At 40.4% G+C, this 18631-nt stretch overlaps 1 protein-coding gene across 2 annotated transcripts in view; it reads left to right on the forward strand.

Moving 5' to 3' along the window:
- The first annotated feature begins 3322 nt into the window (after positions 1 to 3322).
- The window catches only part of LOC124611521 (protein SDA1 homolog), a 179651-nt gene continuing 164342 nt past the window's right edge, over positions 3323 to 18631 (forward strand). Inside the window, exon 1 of one of the 2 annotated variants that reach the window (XM_047140253.1) lies at positions 3323 to 3688. The gene's annotated coding sequence lies outside the window, so the exon portion shown is untranslated. The remainder of the gene's footprint in view (positions 3689 to 18631) is intronic. The other variant, XM_047140252.1, reaches the window with a different exon arrangement.

The following is an 18631-nucleotide window of genomic DNA, read 5'->3' on the forward strand; positions in this document are numbered from 1 at the left end:
CATGATGCACAACTTCACTCCCAACGTCCATGGTGAGGTCCATCTTTGCAACCACGACACCTTGCAGCGTAAAACAGATGGGCCCAACAACATGCTGAATGGACCGCTCAGGATTGGCATAACGTTCTCTTCATCAGTGAGTGTCGCATTTACCTTCAAACAGACAATCGTCGGAGAAGTGTTTGGAGGCAACCTGGTCAGGCTGATCACCTTAGAGACACTATCTAGTGAGTGAAGCAAGGTGGAGGTTCCCTGCCATTTTGGGGTGGCATTATGTAGGGCCAACGTACACAGCTGGTGGTCATGGAAGGCGCTGTAATGGCTGTATGATACATGAATGCTATCCTCCGACCGATAGTGCAACCATATTGGCAGCGTATTGGCATGGCATTCGCCGTCATTGACGACAATTCGCGCCCCCATCTTGTGAATGACTTCCATCAGGATAACGACATCGCTCGACTAGAGTGGTCAGCGTGTTTTCCAGACATGAACTATATCGAACATGCGTGGGATAGATTGAAAAGGGCTGTTTATGGAAAACATGACCTGTCAACCACTCTGAGAGATCTACACCGAATCGCTCTTGAGGAGAGGGACAATCTGGACCGACAGTGCCTTGATGAGCTTGTGGATAGTTTGCCATGACGAATACAGGCATGCATCAATGCAAGAGGACGTGCTACTGGGTATTAGATGCACCGGAGTGTACAGCAGTCTGGACCACCACCTCTGAAGGCCTCGGTGGTGCAACATGCAATATGTGGTTTTCATGACCAATAAAAAAGGCGGAAATTATGTTTATGATGATCACTATTCCAGTCTTCTGTAGAGGTTCCAGAACTCTTGGAACTGAGGTGATGCAAAGCTTTTTTGATGTGTGTATATGATATTACACAGACACAGCAGGTAGGTGAGTAATTTAATGCTTATTACAGAAAATACAAGACAATACTTTAAAAAGTTGTCAAGGAAGCAAAAATGAAGGCAAATGATCTATACATTCAGTCTGCTGGAAACAAGAACAATGCTATGCAGAAAGTTGCGAAACAACATACACGTAACTACCAGAAATGCCAATATCGTCTTATGTCAAGATGGAGAAAAAATAACAGAGTGAAGGAAAGTAGCAAATACCTTCGACAGCTATTTGACAAACAAATGTGCACAACTAATTAGTAAGATTACTACAAGTAACCAAAATACAGTAAGATCACCACTTAAGATCAACAGCTCTGCTACATCATTCTTTCTGTACCCAACGAATGAAGAGGAAATCCAGAACATTATAAAAACTTTAAAAACGAACCAGTCCTCAGGAGTAAATGATATACATGACAAAATTATAAAAAAGTTGTAGTGAACATATTGTAAAACCACTATCATATTTATGCAACAGTTCACTGACGTCAGGGACTTTCCTTCTTGTCTAAAAATTGCAAAATTCAAACCAGTCTACAAAAAAGGAAACACAAAGAAGTTGGCAATTACAGGCCAATTGCCCTGTTGTCTAGATTCTCAAGAATTCTAGACACAGTCTTCCACAAGAGACTTACGGCCTTTATGGAAAAATATCAAATCTGGGTTTAGGAAGAACCGCTCAACCAACAGTGCTACCTACGAATTCCTAAGTGAAATTTACCAGAAAGTGGACAGTTGCGATTATATCACTGGTGCATGCCTTGACTTATCAAAAGCATTCTATGTAGCAGATTATGAAGCACTCCTACAGAAATTAAATCAACTGGCCATCAGATACACACCTAATGACTGGATCAGGTACTACTTTTGCGATCAGAAACAAACATTGAAAATACAACACAAAGACAGCAACAAAATCACAAATCATTACTCAGCTCAGCAGGACACGAAATATGATGTTCCCCAAGGATGACTACTGGGACCAGTGCTGTTCAGCCCCCCCCCCCCCCCCCCCCCCCCCACTACTGATCCTCCTATATGTAAATGCCCTACAAACAAACATACAGTGTCAAAATGCTTACCAGTTTGCTGACGACACAAGCTTTCTCTTTACCGCAAAATCTGAAAACCTACTACAAGAAAACATAACAAAGACAATGGGCAGCATAGCAGAATGATTCCCATATAATAAGTTTACAATAAATGAAGGAAAGGGCGTAGCAAACAACAATGTCAAGGAAGAGGTGCCACAAGCTTTAAATACCCAGTTGTCAAAGTAAGCTCTAAATAGAGTGGACCTGACAAAGTTTCTCGGGCTGTGGATCCAGGATAATGTCAGGTGGGGAACTCATATTGTCAATCTCACCAAAAAATTGAACACATCATGATATGTGATGAGGATACTTGATAGCTACTGTAGTAAAGACTGCCCAAAAAGTGTGTACTATGCAAGTGTCCAATCAATGCTGAATGATGGAGTCATTTTGTGAGGAGTTTCTCCGAATATCATAAAGCTATTTAGATTCCAAAAGAACCATAGAAGGTGCCAAACACAAAAACTCTTGCAAGCCACTCTTCACAAAAATGTAAATCCTCCCACATCCACGCCTTCATGTATATTAAACATTAGTGCTCAAACAGCAGTATGCGATTGAAAATCCTGCACTCTTCCTCAAAAAGGAATGTGTACCCACTCATAACACAAGGCAAAAAAGATGGATCTCCATATACATCATACAAAAACTAAGCTCAACCAAAATGGAATTCTACACATTGGAAAAAAGTTATTCAGGAAACAACCAAGTAACATAAATCAATAAACACAGCAGAGCTCAGAACTACAGGAAAGGCATATCTAACTTGTCACTGCTTCTACAGGCTGAAAGAGTACCTTGTTAAATAATAATGTACTAATCTTATCCACTGAAACCACAGTAACATTGTAAATATAAATGATTTGCCAATTGTAAATAATATAACCATAAGAGATTTACGATGTTAAAATAATAGAAACAATATTGTATTAAATGATATCCAACATCTTACGTACATTCTACGTACCAACAAGGTCCCATGGAGAAATAAATACATGGATAACATAATGTCAGGAAGGAAATTTCGAACGTTTTTCTGTTCTTGAATGCGTATTTGCTGTAGTAATACGACACAGTCAGAGTGATGTCACGGGCAAGTGTCTGCACTGTCAACTGTGGGGTATTAATGCGGTGAACCTAATGTTTTAGGCTAGTTAAGATGGCGAACATCGGCTTCAAGTTCGTGACGCAATGCCACCTCTCTTCTTTTTTTTACCTCCATGTAACTGAGACTGAATGCATGTGTAATAATCGAGCAAACAAACCTGACGCGCGGAGCGGTAGCTGATGGGAGCGACTGTAAATGCCTAAATGGGAAATGCCATTACGGTTGCTCCTACCATCCACCGCGCCGAGTGTCAACTTAGTTCGAGCATATTATAATCTTTGTATATTTACTGAGCCAATTGAAGGATGGTGAATGTTTACTTTATGTGGTCTTTGGAGAAGTGAACCACGTGGAAATGTGTACATAAGTTTGTTTTTATTGTGGTTGTAATTGTGCGGTGTAAACACGACATAGTTTTCTTTGGTATTTCTGTTACTTGTTGTTAACGAACGGCAAGAATGGTGATGTACGGAAACAAGATGTTTGTCATCTCTGCTTCTTAAACTTTGCGTATAACAGTAGTAGTGTCAATTTAAAAGAAATATATCCGGCCATTCTACTAAAGGTGAGTTATTATTTTATACTGATAAAGAGAACTGCGGAAAATTATTTTTGCATTTGCATACACTGTCGTGGTCGTAATTATGTTTTCATGGTCATCCGTAAAAATTAGGTATTGAAGATACACATTGAAGAAACGTGTGCAGTATTGATGTTATTGAGCAAATGCCTCATTGGGCAGGGCATTGTGAGGGCTTGGGAGTACTCTCAACACGTTGTCGAGTGAATGTTTCAGTATCGTTATACAGAAGTCGTTGACATCGCTTTGGTGTAATAATGCAATAGTTTAAAACATAGCAATAATCTGAATCTGAAACTGTTTGTGCAATGTATTCCAGCCATATTCACTCCCTTTACGTAGGTGGTTCATAAAATTTTCGATGGTGCTCCAAAGTCATTGTAGGGGAATCACTTGCTGTAACAGGAACCGTTGCTTGTTAATCACTTTCATCCTGAGTACCATTACATTAATTAGACGCCATGGTGCTGACTATTGTGTAGAAGGCCTTCGATATCATATCTTATTGAAGAGGATCAATTCCGTAAAATACCGTTGTTAGTTACAAACATTTCTGCGCCCATCTCACTAGCACAAAACCCAAGTGACGAGTGATAGCAAAAATGTTAAGTTAATGACACAGCATCCCAATGTCCAGCCTAGATCTCTCGAACCAGGAACACCTACCAATGGATCGACAAACATTATCACGTAGACAACGCCAGATATACTCGCCCGTGGTTTGTGATACAGCAACTTTCATTAATTTCCTAACTTTGTCATACATGTGGCGCTTGACACATTCAACATTCAATCCATACAACCACAAAAACTTTGTGGTTGTACCCATATCATCGTTCATTCCAGCACACAACCACCTTCTGTTAAGCTTCTTAGTCATACCAAGTTAAATCGCCAAACGTAAAGAACATGTCGAATTAGTAATTCCAAATTCACAAACAAATCCGTAGCCAGTAACTACTGACATTGAAATAACTCACTAACAAACAACCAGACACACAATTCCAATTTCAATACTAGCATAAGGCATTCCACCAGTACAATTACTCATTAACATTACTAAAAAAACAACAACAGTGAAACATCAACTTTCAATACTGGTGTGTGCCACCATAGACCTATACTCCAAAACACTTTCTTCAAACACAATCTATTCCAAAAATGCTAGACAGGGACAAAGGAAATACTGCTGAACATTTAAGCTTTCGAACAAAAAAGTCCTTCATAGAAATAGGTGACGCACATTCAAGCAAGCACAATTCACTCACATGGCTATGGTCTCTGGCCGCTGGGGCCTGACTGCTGATTGCTGTCACAGGAGGCCCTGCCTTTGATGGGATAAGATATACCTGTGACATGGCTGGGGTTGGTGTGTAGTAGGAAGACTTGCATTTAGGTGTATTGTAGGCATATGAGCCATGAGGCAAGGGGTTGGAAGCAGGCCTGCAGAAGGGATGGACAAGGATATTGTGTAGGTTTGGTGGGCACCCGAAAAGTCTGCTTACACAAGTTTACTAGAATTTGATTTTATTTGTTGTTGTTGTTGTTGTGGTCTTCAGTCCTGAGACTGGTTTGATGCAGCTCTCCATGCTACTCTATCCTGTGCAAGCTTCTTCATCTCCCAGCACCTACTGCAGCCTACATCCTTCTGAATCTGCTTAGTGTGTTCATCTCTTGGTCTCCCTCTACGATTTTTACCCTCCACGCTGCCCTCCAATACTAAATTGGTGATCCCTTGGTGCCTCAGAACATGTCCTACCAACCGATCCCTTCTTCTGGTCAAGTTGTGCCACAAACTCCTCTTATCCCCAATTCTATTCAATACCTCCTCATTAGTTATGTGATCTACCCATCTAATCTTCAGCATTCTTCTGTAGCACCATATTTCGAAACCTTCTATTCTCTTCTTGTCTAAACTATTTATTGTCCATGTTTCACTTCCATACATGGCTACACTCCATACAAATACTTTCAGAAATGATTTTCTGACGTTTAAATCTATACTCGATGTTAACAAATTTTTCATCTTCAGAAACGCTTTTCTTGCCATTGCCAGTCTACATTTTATGTCCACTCTAATTCGACCATCATCAGTTATTTTGCTCCCCAAATAGCAAAACTCCTTTACTACTTTAAGTGTCTCATTTCCTAATCTAATTCCCTCAGCATCACCCAAGTTAACTTGACTACATTCCATTATCCTCGTTTTGCTGTTGTTGATGTTCATCTTATACCCTCCTTTCAAAACACTGTCCATTCCGTTCAACTGCTCTTCCAAGTCCTTTGCTGTCTCTGACAGAATTACAATGTCATCGGTGAACCTCAAATTTTTTATTTCTTCTCCATGGATTTTAATACTTACTCTGAACTTTTCTTTTGTTTCCTTTACTGCTTGCTCAATATACAGATTGAATAATATCGGGGAGAGGCTACAACCCTGTCTCACTCACTTCCCAACCACTGCTTCCCTTTCATGTCCCTTGACTCTTATAACTGCTATCTGGTTTCTGTACAAATTCTAAATAGCCGTTCGCTCATTGTATTTTACCCCTGCCACCTTCAGAATTTGAAAGACAGTATTCCAGTCAACATTGTCAAAAGCTTTCTCTAAGTCTACAAATGCTAGAAACATAGGTTTGCCTTTCCTTAATCGTTCTTCTAAGATAAGTCGTAAGGTCAGTATTGCCTCACGTGTTACAATATTTCTACGGAATCCAAACTGATGTTCCCCGAGGTCGGCTTCTACTAGCTTTTCCATTCGTCTGTAAAGAATTCGTGTTAGTATTTTGCAGCTGTGACTTATTAAACTGATAGTTCGGTAATTTTCACATCTGTCAACACCTGCTTTCTTTGGGATTGGAATTATTATATTCTTCTTGAAGTCTGAGGGAATTTCACCTGTCTCATACATCTTGCTCACCAGATGGTAGAGTTATGTCAGGACTGGCTCTGCCAAGGCTGTCAGTAGTTCTAATGGAATGTTGTCTACTCCCGGGGCCTTGGTATGACTCAGGTCTTTCAGTGCTCTGTCAAACTCTTCATGCAGTATCAAATCTCCGATTTCATCTTCATCTACATCATCTTCCATTTCCATAATATTGTCCTCAAGAACATCACCCTTGTATAGACCCTCTATATACTCCTTCCACCTTTCTGCTTTTCCTTCTTTGCTTAGAACTGGGTTTCCATCTGAGCTCTTGATATTCATACCAGTGGTTCTCTTTTCTCCAAAGGTCTCTTTAATTTTCCTGTAGGCAGTATCTATCTTACCCCTAGTGAGATAAGCCTCAACATCCTTACATTTGTCCTCTAGCCATCCCTGCTTAGCCATTCTGCACTTCCTGTCGATCTCATTTTTAAGACGTTTGTATTCCTTTTTGCCTGCTTCATTTACTACATTTTTATATTTTCTCCTTTCATCAATTAAATTCATTATCTCTTCTGTTACCCAAGGATTTCTACTAGCCCTCGTCTTTTTACCTACTTGATCCTCTGCTGCCTTCACCCATTCTTCTTCTACTGTATTTCTTTCCCCCATTCCTGTTAATTGTTCCCTTATGCTCTCCCTGAAACTCTGTACAACCTCTGGTTCTTTCAGTTTATCCAGGTCCCATCTCCTTAAATTTCCACCCTTTTGCAGTTTCTTCAGTTTTAATCTACAGTTCATAACCAATAGATTGTGGTCAGAGTCCACATCTGCCCCTGGAAATGTCTTACAATTTAAAACCTGGTTCCTAAATCTCTGTCTTACCATTATATAATCTATCTGAAACCTTCTAGTATCTCCAGGGTTCTTCCGTGTATACAATCTTCTTTCATGATTCTTAAACCAAGTGTTAGCTGTGATTAAGTTATGCTCTGTGCAAAATTCTACCAGGCGGCTTCCTCTTTCATTTCTTAGCCCCAATCCATATTCGCCTACTATGTTTCCTTCTCTTCCTTCTCCTGCTTTCGAATTCCAGTCACCCGTGACTACTAAATTTTTGTCTCCCTTCACTATCTGAATAATTTCTTTTATCTCTTCATACATTTCATCAGTTTCTTCGTCATCTGCAGAGCTAGTTGGCATATAAACTTGCACTACTGTAGTAGGCGTGGGCTTCGAGTCTATCTTGGCCACAATAATGCGTCCACTATGCTGTTTGTAGTAGCTTACCTGCACTCATATTTTCCTATTCATTATTAAAGCTACTCCTGCATTACCCCCATTTGATTTTGTATTTATAACCCTGTATTCACCTGACCAAAAGTCTTGTTCCTCCTGCCACCAAACTTTGCTAATTCCCACTATATCTAACTTTAACCTGTCTATTTCCCTTTTTCAATTTTCTAACCTACCTGCCCGATTAAGGGATCTGACATATCATGCTCTGATCTGTAGAACACCAGTTTTCTTTCTCCTGATAATGACATCCTCTTGAGTAGTCCCCGCCCAGAGATCCGAATGGGGGACTATTTTACCTCCGGAATGTTTTACCTAAGAGGAGGCCATCATCATTTAATCATACAGTAAAGCTGCATGCCCTCGGGAAAAATTACGGCTGTAGTTTCCCCTTGCTTTCAGCTGTTCACAGTGCCACAACAGCAAGGCCGTTTTGGTTAGTGTTACAAGGCCAGATCAGTCAATCATCCAGACTGTTGGCCCTGCAACTACTGAAAAGGCAGCTGCCCCTCTTCAGGAATCACACATTTGTCTGGCCTCTCAACAGATACCCCTCCGTTGTGGTTGCACCTATGGTACGGCTACCTGTGTATAGTTGAGGCACGCAAGCCTCCCCACCAACGGCAAGGTCCATGGTTCAGGGGGGGGGGGGGTGATTTTATTTAGAAATTGAAATTTATCCTGGAAAGAAAACTGTTATAATTAACTTGAGTAGAGAGCCATTGTTGATGGTGGATGCATTTTTGTTAATGGCCAAACTGACTTGGTGAAAAATTCTGAAAAATTTAGAGAAGATTACAGCTGATAATACCGTCATAATTTTTGCGGGTTGGTATCTGTTATTTACCATCGAAATGGAATCGTAGTTTGGAGACTCTGGCCAGATTATTTAAGGTTCCACACTTGCATTCAAGTTTGCAAAACACTTTGTGATGATCAGCAGATAATTTTTTAAAAAAACTGTTTTGAACTTCTCAAATATAGGGAAATCATACATCTCTAGTTCTTTTAACAGTTCTACTGCCTGTTCCATCATGTGGGCCAACTTCCTCCAGACCAACGTTTGATGGCTCTCTGGGACCAAGATCCATCCCCAATTCCCAGCCTGACAATAGGAGACGATGTCATCGTGGACCCTATTGCTATCTCGAACACCTTGGGCCACCATTTTTTGGAGATTTCAAGCTCCTCCCACTACCACCCTCCCTTCCTCCATGGGAAACGGGCAGAGAGGGCTCGGGTGAGACCTTTCTCTTCTTAGAATCGTGAGTGCTACAATGTCTCCTTTACTGTGAGGGTCCTAGATCTTGCTCTCAGTTCATCCCGATTCTTCGCCCCAGGGCCAGATGCTGTTTACATGCAGATGTTGCAGCACCTTTCTCTTGCAGGCAAGCACTTTCTGCTTAATACGTACAACCACATCTGGACAGAGGGCATGTTTCCCAAATGCTGGTGTGAAACCACTGTCATTCCCACACCTAAGCTGTGTAACGACAATCACCCTCCTCCTGGTTACCGCCCCATTTCTCTCACCAGCTGCTTACAAAGTGATGGAATTTATGATTCAGGCCCAGCTGGTATGGTGGCTTGAGTCTCGCCATTTACTAACCACTGCACAGTGTGGATTTCGAGCATGCCGTTCTGCAATTGACCATCTCGTCACTTTGTCCACCCATGCCATGAATTATTTTTTTGCGGACATCCCAGACTGTGGCTGTGTTTTTCGATTTGGAGATAGCCTATGACACCTGCCGGAGGACTGGTATCCCCCGTACTGTCTACACGTGGGGGTTCTGAGGCTGCCTGCCCCATTTTGTTCAGGAGTTTTTAAAAGACTGAGTTTTCAAGGTATGTGTCAGTTCTGCCTCGTCAGACACCTTTATCCAGGAAAACGATGTGTCGTAGGGTTTTGTCCTGAGCGTGTCCTCTTTGCTACCACCATTAACCCTATAATGGCCTTTTACCTGCTGGAATCTCCAGCTCCCTTTTCGTTAATAAATTTCCATGTATTGCAGTTCTCTATGGACCTGTCTCATTGAGTGGTGTCTTAAGTGGTGTCTCGATCGTCTTTACTCAAGGTGCATCAACAACAGCTTTCGTTTCTCCACCGACATGAATTTCTGATGGTGCAATTGGTTTCTTCCACTGTATTTACTTCTTCAGCCTGTTGCTCTTCTGTTTGTTGAAACTACGAGATTCCTGGGGTTCATGCTTCATAGGAGACTTTCTTGGTCCGCCCACATGATCACTGTAGTTAAGCGCTGTCTGGCTGGGCTAGCACTTGGATGGGTGACCATCCAGTCTGCCGAGCACTGTTGGCAAGCGGGGTGCATTCAGCTCTTGTGAGGCGAACTGAGGAGCTAATTGATTGAGAATTCGCGGCTCCGGTCTCGTAAACTTATGTACAACTGGGAGAGTGGTGTGCTGACCACATGCCCCTCCATATCCGCATCCATTGACACCTGTGGGCTGAGGATGACACGGTGGCCGATCGGTACCATTGGGCCTTCGTAGGACTGTTCAGACGCAGTTAAGTTTTAGGGGGCAGATCAAACCCCCCTCCTCCATTTGTACTGGTCCCATGTCTATTTGAAGCTAGACCATGAGTGTTTTGTGTATGCATCTGCACGTCCGTCCCTCTTACGCTGTCTATACTATCCAATATTGTGACATCTGGGCCGGCCGCGATGGTCTAGTGGTTCTAGGCGCGCAGTCCGGAACCGCGGGACTGCTACGGTCGCAGGTTCGAATCCTGCCTCGGGCATGGATGTGTGTGATGTCCTTAGGTTAGTTAGGTTTAAGTAGTTCTAAGTTCTAGGGGACTGATGACCACAGAAGTTAAGTCCCATAGTGCTCAGAGCCATTTGAACCATTTTTGTGACATCTGTTTGGCCACTGGCATCTTTTACACTAATCTGGTTGAGAGTCCGCTTGCAGAAGCTGCCAAGCTACTGTTGTCCTACCGCCGTGACTTTCTCCTCAGCAGCTACGCATGCCATTTGTCTGCCATGCGTGATCACCCATCCTATGCATCCTTCTTAAATGACTCCTTTTATCACCAGTATGGGGCATTTCCCTCTTCTCTGTTACCTCCTGGAGTTCGCTTTCGGCTCTTGCTCCGTCAACTTGACTTCAAGCTTCAAGCTCCCTGCAACTTTCACAGCAGGTGAGAACCCTTCATCACCTTGGCGTTGTGCGGCAGTCTGTGTTCACCTTGGCCATCATTCGCTTCCAAAGGACACTACTCCAGCCTCACTCTAGTGCCTTCAGTTTCATGACCTTCACATGCAACTTCGCGATAGTGCCTTTGTGTATGCTGATGGCTCTTGGACTAACCGAGGTATCGGGTGGTTTTTTTGTCATAGGCGTCAACGTTGTTTTTCGGTATTGGCTTCCGACACACTGTTTAGTATTTATAGCAGAGCTCTTTGCACAGTGTCAGGTCATGCAGTACATCTGGCAACACAGGCTTGTCAATTGTGTCATCTGCTCAGACTCTCTCAGCTCCATTCAAACCTCTGTGTGCTGTACATGATCCATCCCCTAGTGCAATGGGTGCAGGAATGCTGTCACTTGCTCACTCTTGATGGAGCTACTGTGATGTTTATGTGGGTTCCTAGTCACGTCAATCTGAGAGGAAACAAGGCAGCTGATGTCGCTGCCAAGGCTGCAGTCCTTGTATCTCAGCCTTCTAGTTCTTACATTCCCTTCAATGCTCTATTTGTTGCCGTCTGTCAGCAGGTGGTGTCACTTTGGCATATCCACTGGTCCTCCCTTCGTGGGAACAACCTCCAGGTTATTAAGCCTCTTCCAGTGGCTTGGAAGACCTACTCTCAGGCCAATTGCCACGAGGAGGTTATTTTAACTAGGTTGCATATTGTGCACAGCCTTTTATGCCATCACCATTTGATAAATGGTGTTCCCCCACCACTTTGTGCACATTGCGCTCAACTTTTAACTGTCCACCATTTCCTGATGGAATGCCCTTTTTTCAACTGCTTACATTCCTGTTTGTGTTTGCCGTCTGAGTTATTGGCCATTTTAGCAAACGACACGCGGGCTGTCAACCATGTTTTACTTTTTATCTTTTATACCAATATGGCAAAAGCTATTTAATTTTTAGTTCTGGATCTCTGTTTCTCTATGGCGTTCCTGGTGGTTAGGAAGGATTCTGCAACATGTTTCCTCTCTCTACCCCCCCCCCCTCCTCCCCCTCTCTCATAGCAGCCTCTCGACTCTGCATCTAGCAGCCAATCCTGTCCCCACCATGCCCATGCATGCTCCCACAAGCTGGAAAAAAAGGGGGGGGGGAGGGGAGAGAGAGAAGAAAAACACACACGTACATACAGGCCTGATTAGTAAAATATACTGTGCAAGAAGGGTTGAAAAAAAAAATTTGTTTTGGAACAGAAAGATATTTTATTGTATTCATTTACTTGTCACAGCTATATGAAAACTGAACGTTAATTGGTCAGTGTTAAAAAGAACTCAGTGGGATTTTTTGGCATTGTTTGTCCCCCATGACAGAGTCAAGATCTGGACTAAAACTGTTAATTTTAGCCTCAAATTACTATCTATATAGAGTCTATTCCTTTACTTATTTTTCAAAAAAATTAATTCACATAGATAAGTTCCCAAAAAACCTATAAAATGTCTCAGTACAATTTGCTGTATAGTCGTGCAGAACAAGACTGATGGTGGTGTTTCAGAAATGTTGTTAGAGATTTTTTTCTGTCTCCGTTATCCAACATAGTTTGGAATTTTTTAGGAAATCTATAGAAGAAATACTACTAATAAATTGCTACAACTTCAGTCATTGCTGTCATCCTCACAGTTTCCACCATATCCCTGCAGCTTCCAGATATAATTAAATCCATGTCTGCAAACAGAATGTGCTGGCATCAATGCTTCCTCTATTTAAGTTTTGTTATAACTGTTGAAGCCAGTGAACGATACAAGGATGTGTTGTATGTCAGCTATAACAGTGCATGAATAATATACAGGCTGACTTTTCTATTTATTCTGAAGTTTTACCTTTAAAAAATTACACTCAGTATTCAGCAACAGTTTTCTCTTTTCTCATTCTCTTTCTTTATTTCACAGTGACTCAGCTATAAAAATTATTGCACATGGCGAAATGCCAATACTTCAGTATCAGGTCTACAAACCTGCCAAATTCAAATTCTTTCAGTGGCCAAATATGTAGGAAACTCGGTGAATAGTAATTCAGCATTATCTCCGTGGGAACTGAACGAGTTGATGTAATGGCTAAAGCCCTCAAATTGTATTGGAGACACCTGGGTTCAATTCCTGGATAGGCCATCCAGGCATCGGTTCTCTGCGGTTGCCCAAGCAAGTTCTGGTATGGTCCCTTAAAACAGCCATGACTGCTTCTTTTCCTTCCTATAGAAAGAAATTCAAGAAAAGCTCCACCTCTAATAATCTTAGCTGTATCGTTGTGGGTAGACGTAAAACACCAGTCGTCCTTCCTTCTTTCTTGTTGTCGTTGGTTATTGGATGAGCACATCCATGCGAGTCTTTCTTGTGACTAACTGTTTCTGAGAAACTACCATCTCAGCAAGTTATGATTGGATTGTGCCATGTTATGTGTTTATGTCATGGACAACCAGCCAAGGTCATGCATCACCCCTGTAGTGCAGTCTGTAGGCAAGTAGATTTAAAGGTTGGGGGGGGGGGGGGGCAGTTTTCGATGTGACAAAATGTCAGTTGGTTGATTCGGGGGAGGGGACCAAGCAGCGAGGCCATCGATCCCATCGAATTAGGGAAGGAAATTGGACATGTCCTTTCACAGGAACCATCCTGGCATTTACCTGAAGCGATTTAGGGAAATCCTGGAAAACCTAAATCAGGATGACTGGGCGCAAGTTTGAGCCTTCGTCCTCCCAAATGCGAGTGCAGTGTGCTAACCACTGTGCCATGTTGCTTGGTCAACAGAATGAACCATTTCCTCATGGGTGGTATAGGATAATGATAATGGCATTTCAACTCTTTATTTCTTTCTGTACTTGCTGACCCTGACAATTACCCCTCAAGCCCCCAATAATTTTGTCTCTCTCTCTCTCTCTCTCTCTCTCTCTCTCTCTCTCTCTGTGTGTGTGTGTGTGTGTGTGTGTGTGTGTGTGTGTGTGTGTGTGTGTGTGGCCTAATATAATTGTAAAACTGGCTTATTGTTCCATATAGTTGCAAGAAGTCACAATTATGATCTACGGAACATGCAAATAGCAAAATAACAAGTTTGTTCTTTTCTAAAATCATGTATATCCCACCTTTCATCTTCTAACTACTTGAAATCCAGTCAAGAATTTCCTTAGATAGTCTATCATTGATTCACTTGATTATGAACCCTGCCTCTCTCCATTTCACTTCGAGTGTTCAACTCCAGTCCCTTCCTGACCCACTGGTTTGGTCCCCTGCCCCTCCTAGTAATTCCAACATACATTTTTAGATTGTTCACTGAACAACTCTCAGTATTTGAATGGGTTTCCCTGTAAAAGCCTGTGTCTCACTACTATAAAGATAATATGTGCTGATTGTAAACTTTCTGTTGCAGAAATAGTGGGAAATTCATTTTGAAAACTCCGTATAGTTTAACAGAAGCACTCAGGGTCAGTTTTACTCTTCTGTTTATTTCTTTTTCAGTTCATTAAATTATCTTCCTATGCCATAAATACAAAAATGAGTCAACTAGTTCAGTTGCTTCATAGATAATGTACATTTTTCTGTATCTTCATTGTGCAGCTCTTTAGTCATATCATAGGTCTAATTGATTTTCACAGCTACTTTCATATTTCCATAGGTGAATAATGTGTGTAGTGTTTTACTGTTTCTTTTGGTGGATTTTTTGTGCTGAGTAAGATGCCAAATTAATAACACTATAGACTTTTATTTGGGATGTGTAGGCTTAAATTCTGCATATGTTGTCCAAATTATGTTCTCTGTGATTTGCCTGAATCACTTAAGCCAAAGTTTAAGATAACTGCATTGAAAAAGTCATGGTCCATTTCGTTCCTAATCCTTGTCAAATCTGAACTTGTGCTCCGTCTCTGATGGCATTGATTAGGTTTGATTTTATTTATTCATACATCTGGGAATCATCTCACAGTGATATATGATTTTTCATGACTATACAGTGACAATAATATAGTTCAGAATATACGAAGAATGTATCCGTATGTTTTAATGAGTATTGGCCAGGTGGTTGGCTGTGGTATTATTGAGGGAAACAATGTGACATTTTCCCGAACAAATCCAGGAAATCCACAGGAAATATAAATAAGCATGGCCAGTCAGAGCAAACTCCAGCCTCCTGAATATGATATCACTGTCTTAACTACCTTACTGCTTTATTTGGTCCTGCCCCCCCCCCCCCCCCCCCCCAGTACGATAATGTTTGTTATCTACACAGAGTTTTCACAAGATAATATATAACGGAAACGTAGTTTTGCAATACACATCCTGGTGACTTGTGGACCTTGAACATGCTACTATGCTTCTTGCATTCCCTCCAGCCCATCTGGGAAACTGACTCTAGGTCTGTAAACATGCAACTATGCCCCAGGTATGTCTTCATGTCCTCACCTCAACCTACCTGAAAAACTGAGTCAGCATACCCCTATGATGAGTGATACATTGAGAACAGGAGAAAGACAAAATATTACTGTCATGCACTGTAGGTCTCAGCATTATTTTTTTTTTTTTTTTTTTTTTTAATGTGTTATGTTGTCATAATGGGATGTAATGTGATGGAGTTTTGTCGTACTCTTTCATTATTAACCACTACTCTAAGTAATCTCGAATTGTGTAATATGTGTTGTGCATGAAGGATGTTTTAGCTTCCTTTTTAAACAGATGTGTTCCAGTAATCTGTTTTATACCCTTAGACAATTTATTATACAAATTTATTCCCCGGCGGCAGAATGATGTCAGTTTTTTGTTTACTTTCGCTAGGTAAATACAAGTCCAGACTGACTTATAGAACTAGTAGTGAAATACTTATAATATCTTCCCAGATTTGCACAAAATATTTGTAGGTGTTGTCACTTTGTACAGTAAGGATACACAGTTTTATAAATAGTTCTTTACAATATTTTGTTCCCATTTAATAAACCCTGTCTTATCTGAAATATGTAATGCATCACTTACTCAAGACAATTCTCCAGAGATATTGAAACATGTCATTATTAAATCTCTCTATAAGAAATGTGATAAGAGAAATGTTAATAACTATCAACCTGTTTCATTACTGACATAGTTTTCCAAAATTTTTGACTGATTTTTTAATTATAGAATAGTATCCCACCTAAACAACAATAATATCCTCAGCGAATCACAGTTTGGATTTCAGAGAGTTATTCAACTGAAAAGTCCATGTATACATTCACTCACAAAATTTTACAAGCAAGAAGTAATAATAGTACCAGTTGGTATTTTCAGCGGCATTTGACTGTGTGTGTGTGTGTGTGTGTGTGTGTGTGTGTGTGTGTGTGTGTGTGTGTCACAATATTCTTCCAGATAAATTGAGGTTTTATGCCATTGATGGTATAGTCTACTAATCGATAATGTCAAATCTGACCAAAAAAATGCAGGAATAGTAATTCAACCATTTTAATCCTGAGAGATTCTCGTAACATAGAGAAATGAAATATGGGATTCCCCAAGGCTCAGTCGTAGGACCATTATTGTTTCACATATATGTAAACAAACTTCCACCTAATATGCAACAAGTAGAATTAGTTATTTTTGCAGATGACGCTAGTATTGTAGTCTGTCGAGGCATAGGTATAGAAACAGAAGAAATGGTAAACGGTGTTCTTAAAAGTATCACTGACTGGATTTCTGCAAATGGTCTCACCCTCAATTTTAAAAAGACACAACGTACTCAGTTGTTTGTGTCTAGGGGGTACTACGCAGTTGATAAGTGTAACACAAGGTGAATAGAATAATGGTTTGGGGTAACTCATCTTTAAGAAAGGAAGTCTTCATTACTAAAAAACGTGCTGTAAGAATAATATCTGGTGCTCACTCACAACCATCTTGCAGACACCTGTTTAAAGAATTTGGCATTTTAACTAACTACTGCTTCTGAGTATATTTATTCCTTCTTGAAGCTTGCTTAAATAATCCATGGCAGTTCAAAAGGAACAATGATGTACATAATTACAAGACCAGAAGAGAAAATGACATTCTTTACTCCACATTAAAGTTGTCTCTAGCACCAAAAGTGGTGCACAGTGCTTCCATGAAAATTTTTGATCACTTACCTAGTGATATATAATGTCTGACTGACAACAAAGTAAAATTTGATAACAAACTGAAAAAGTTTCTCCTCAACAACTCCTTATATTCCATAGAAAAGTCTCTATTATATTGTATAAAGGCGGTGGTTAGGAAATACAAACTTGCATATGTCTATTTTAAAAAAAAATTAAAAAAAGTGTCAGTATTTAGCCATATTTTTAATTTGTTATTTGAATGTAGAATGACTCTTGCCACATCATTACGATTTATTGTGGAAGTGATCCATGGAACATGAAAGTAACTAGTGCTTGGATACTACTTCTTGCTGTTATTCTCGCAGCCCTAATATTGGAATTTAAAATTTGTTACTTGTTTTATGCTTGTGATCTCCAGAAAAGAATCCCATAGCTGAGAATTAAGTATATGTAGGAACAGCATGTCACCACTAGACTTGGGCTGTTACAAGCTGATGATAGAATCCTAAGAGCGTAACATGCTGATGACATTCATTTTGCCAGTATCTTTGTGTGTTCATTCCACATTAGGCCTAATTAATAAAACTCTTGAGTTTGTTACAAAACCTATAGATTATCATCTATGCATAATACAATAGAGCTGTTTTCCTTTTTTGTACCAAAGTGAATACTATCTGTTCAGTGTTCAGTGCTTTCAACTTTCGGAAATTTTTCCATAATCTACATAATTGTCTATATAGCCTACACTTCATCGAAGGCTTGATTTGTCAGTGCATTAGAAGAATAATGTGTTTAAAGTTTTGAGAAGATCCTTTTATAGGCCTGTGGTTTTGTGGTCTTTCCAAGTGTGTCTTTAGCTGTATTATCTGACAGTAGTTATTAGAGAGACCAAGATATTTAAATATGTTACAATTCATCCCCGTTGAATCTGTAAGTACGTGGTCCAGGAGACTTTTCATACCCTAGTACCAGCATCTACCATTTTTGCCATGCTAAAAGTGTGACACAATGTTAAAAGGTAATTTTCTTTCCATCCTCAAGTAAATTTAGCATTCGTGAGTCTTGGCTATAGACTTTCCCTACTTGTCGCTTCCTTCCCTTCTTGCAGATAAATATTATCTTATTTCCAAAGAAATTCTCCTCTTACTGTGACTGTGGTAGTATTGGATTTCTTGTCAGATTGCAGATGTTTCTCCCTAAACTTGTTTTGTGAATGTAATGGATTAGATGGGAAGTTTTTGACAGCTAATAATTAGTAGAATTTTGAATTAATCTGAATGTTTTCTTCAGTGTGAGTGAAAGTTGAGGCAGTGTTTCAATTTTGGGAGTCACTAATAAACGATACTGAAATATTAGTGGAAATATCCCAGTCACACATGGGAAATTATTAGAACAGAAATAGTGTTATACAGATTGGGAAGTTTGCTTACTCCAACCTGCAGCATGTTAGAAACTGAAGGACAAGATGACTGCAGACCAATTGACTACCATACTTGTCTAAGCAACAAACAAAATCCTTCTAATTTCAAATGC

This window comes from Schistocerca americana, chromosome 1, assembly GCF_021461395.2.
Source record: "Schistocerca americana isolate TAMUIC-IGC-003095 chromosome 1, iqSchAmer2.1, whole genome shotgun sequence".
Taxonomy (NCBI): domain Eukaryota; kingdom Metazoa; phylum Arthropoda; class Insecta; order Orthoptera; family Acrididae; genus Schistocerca; species Schistocerca americana.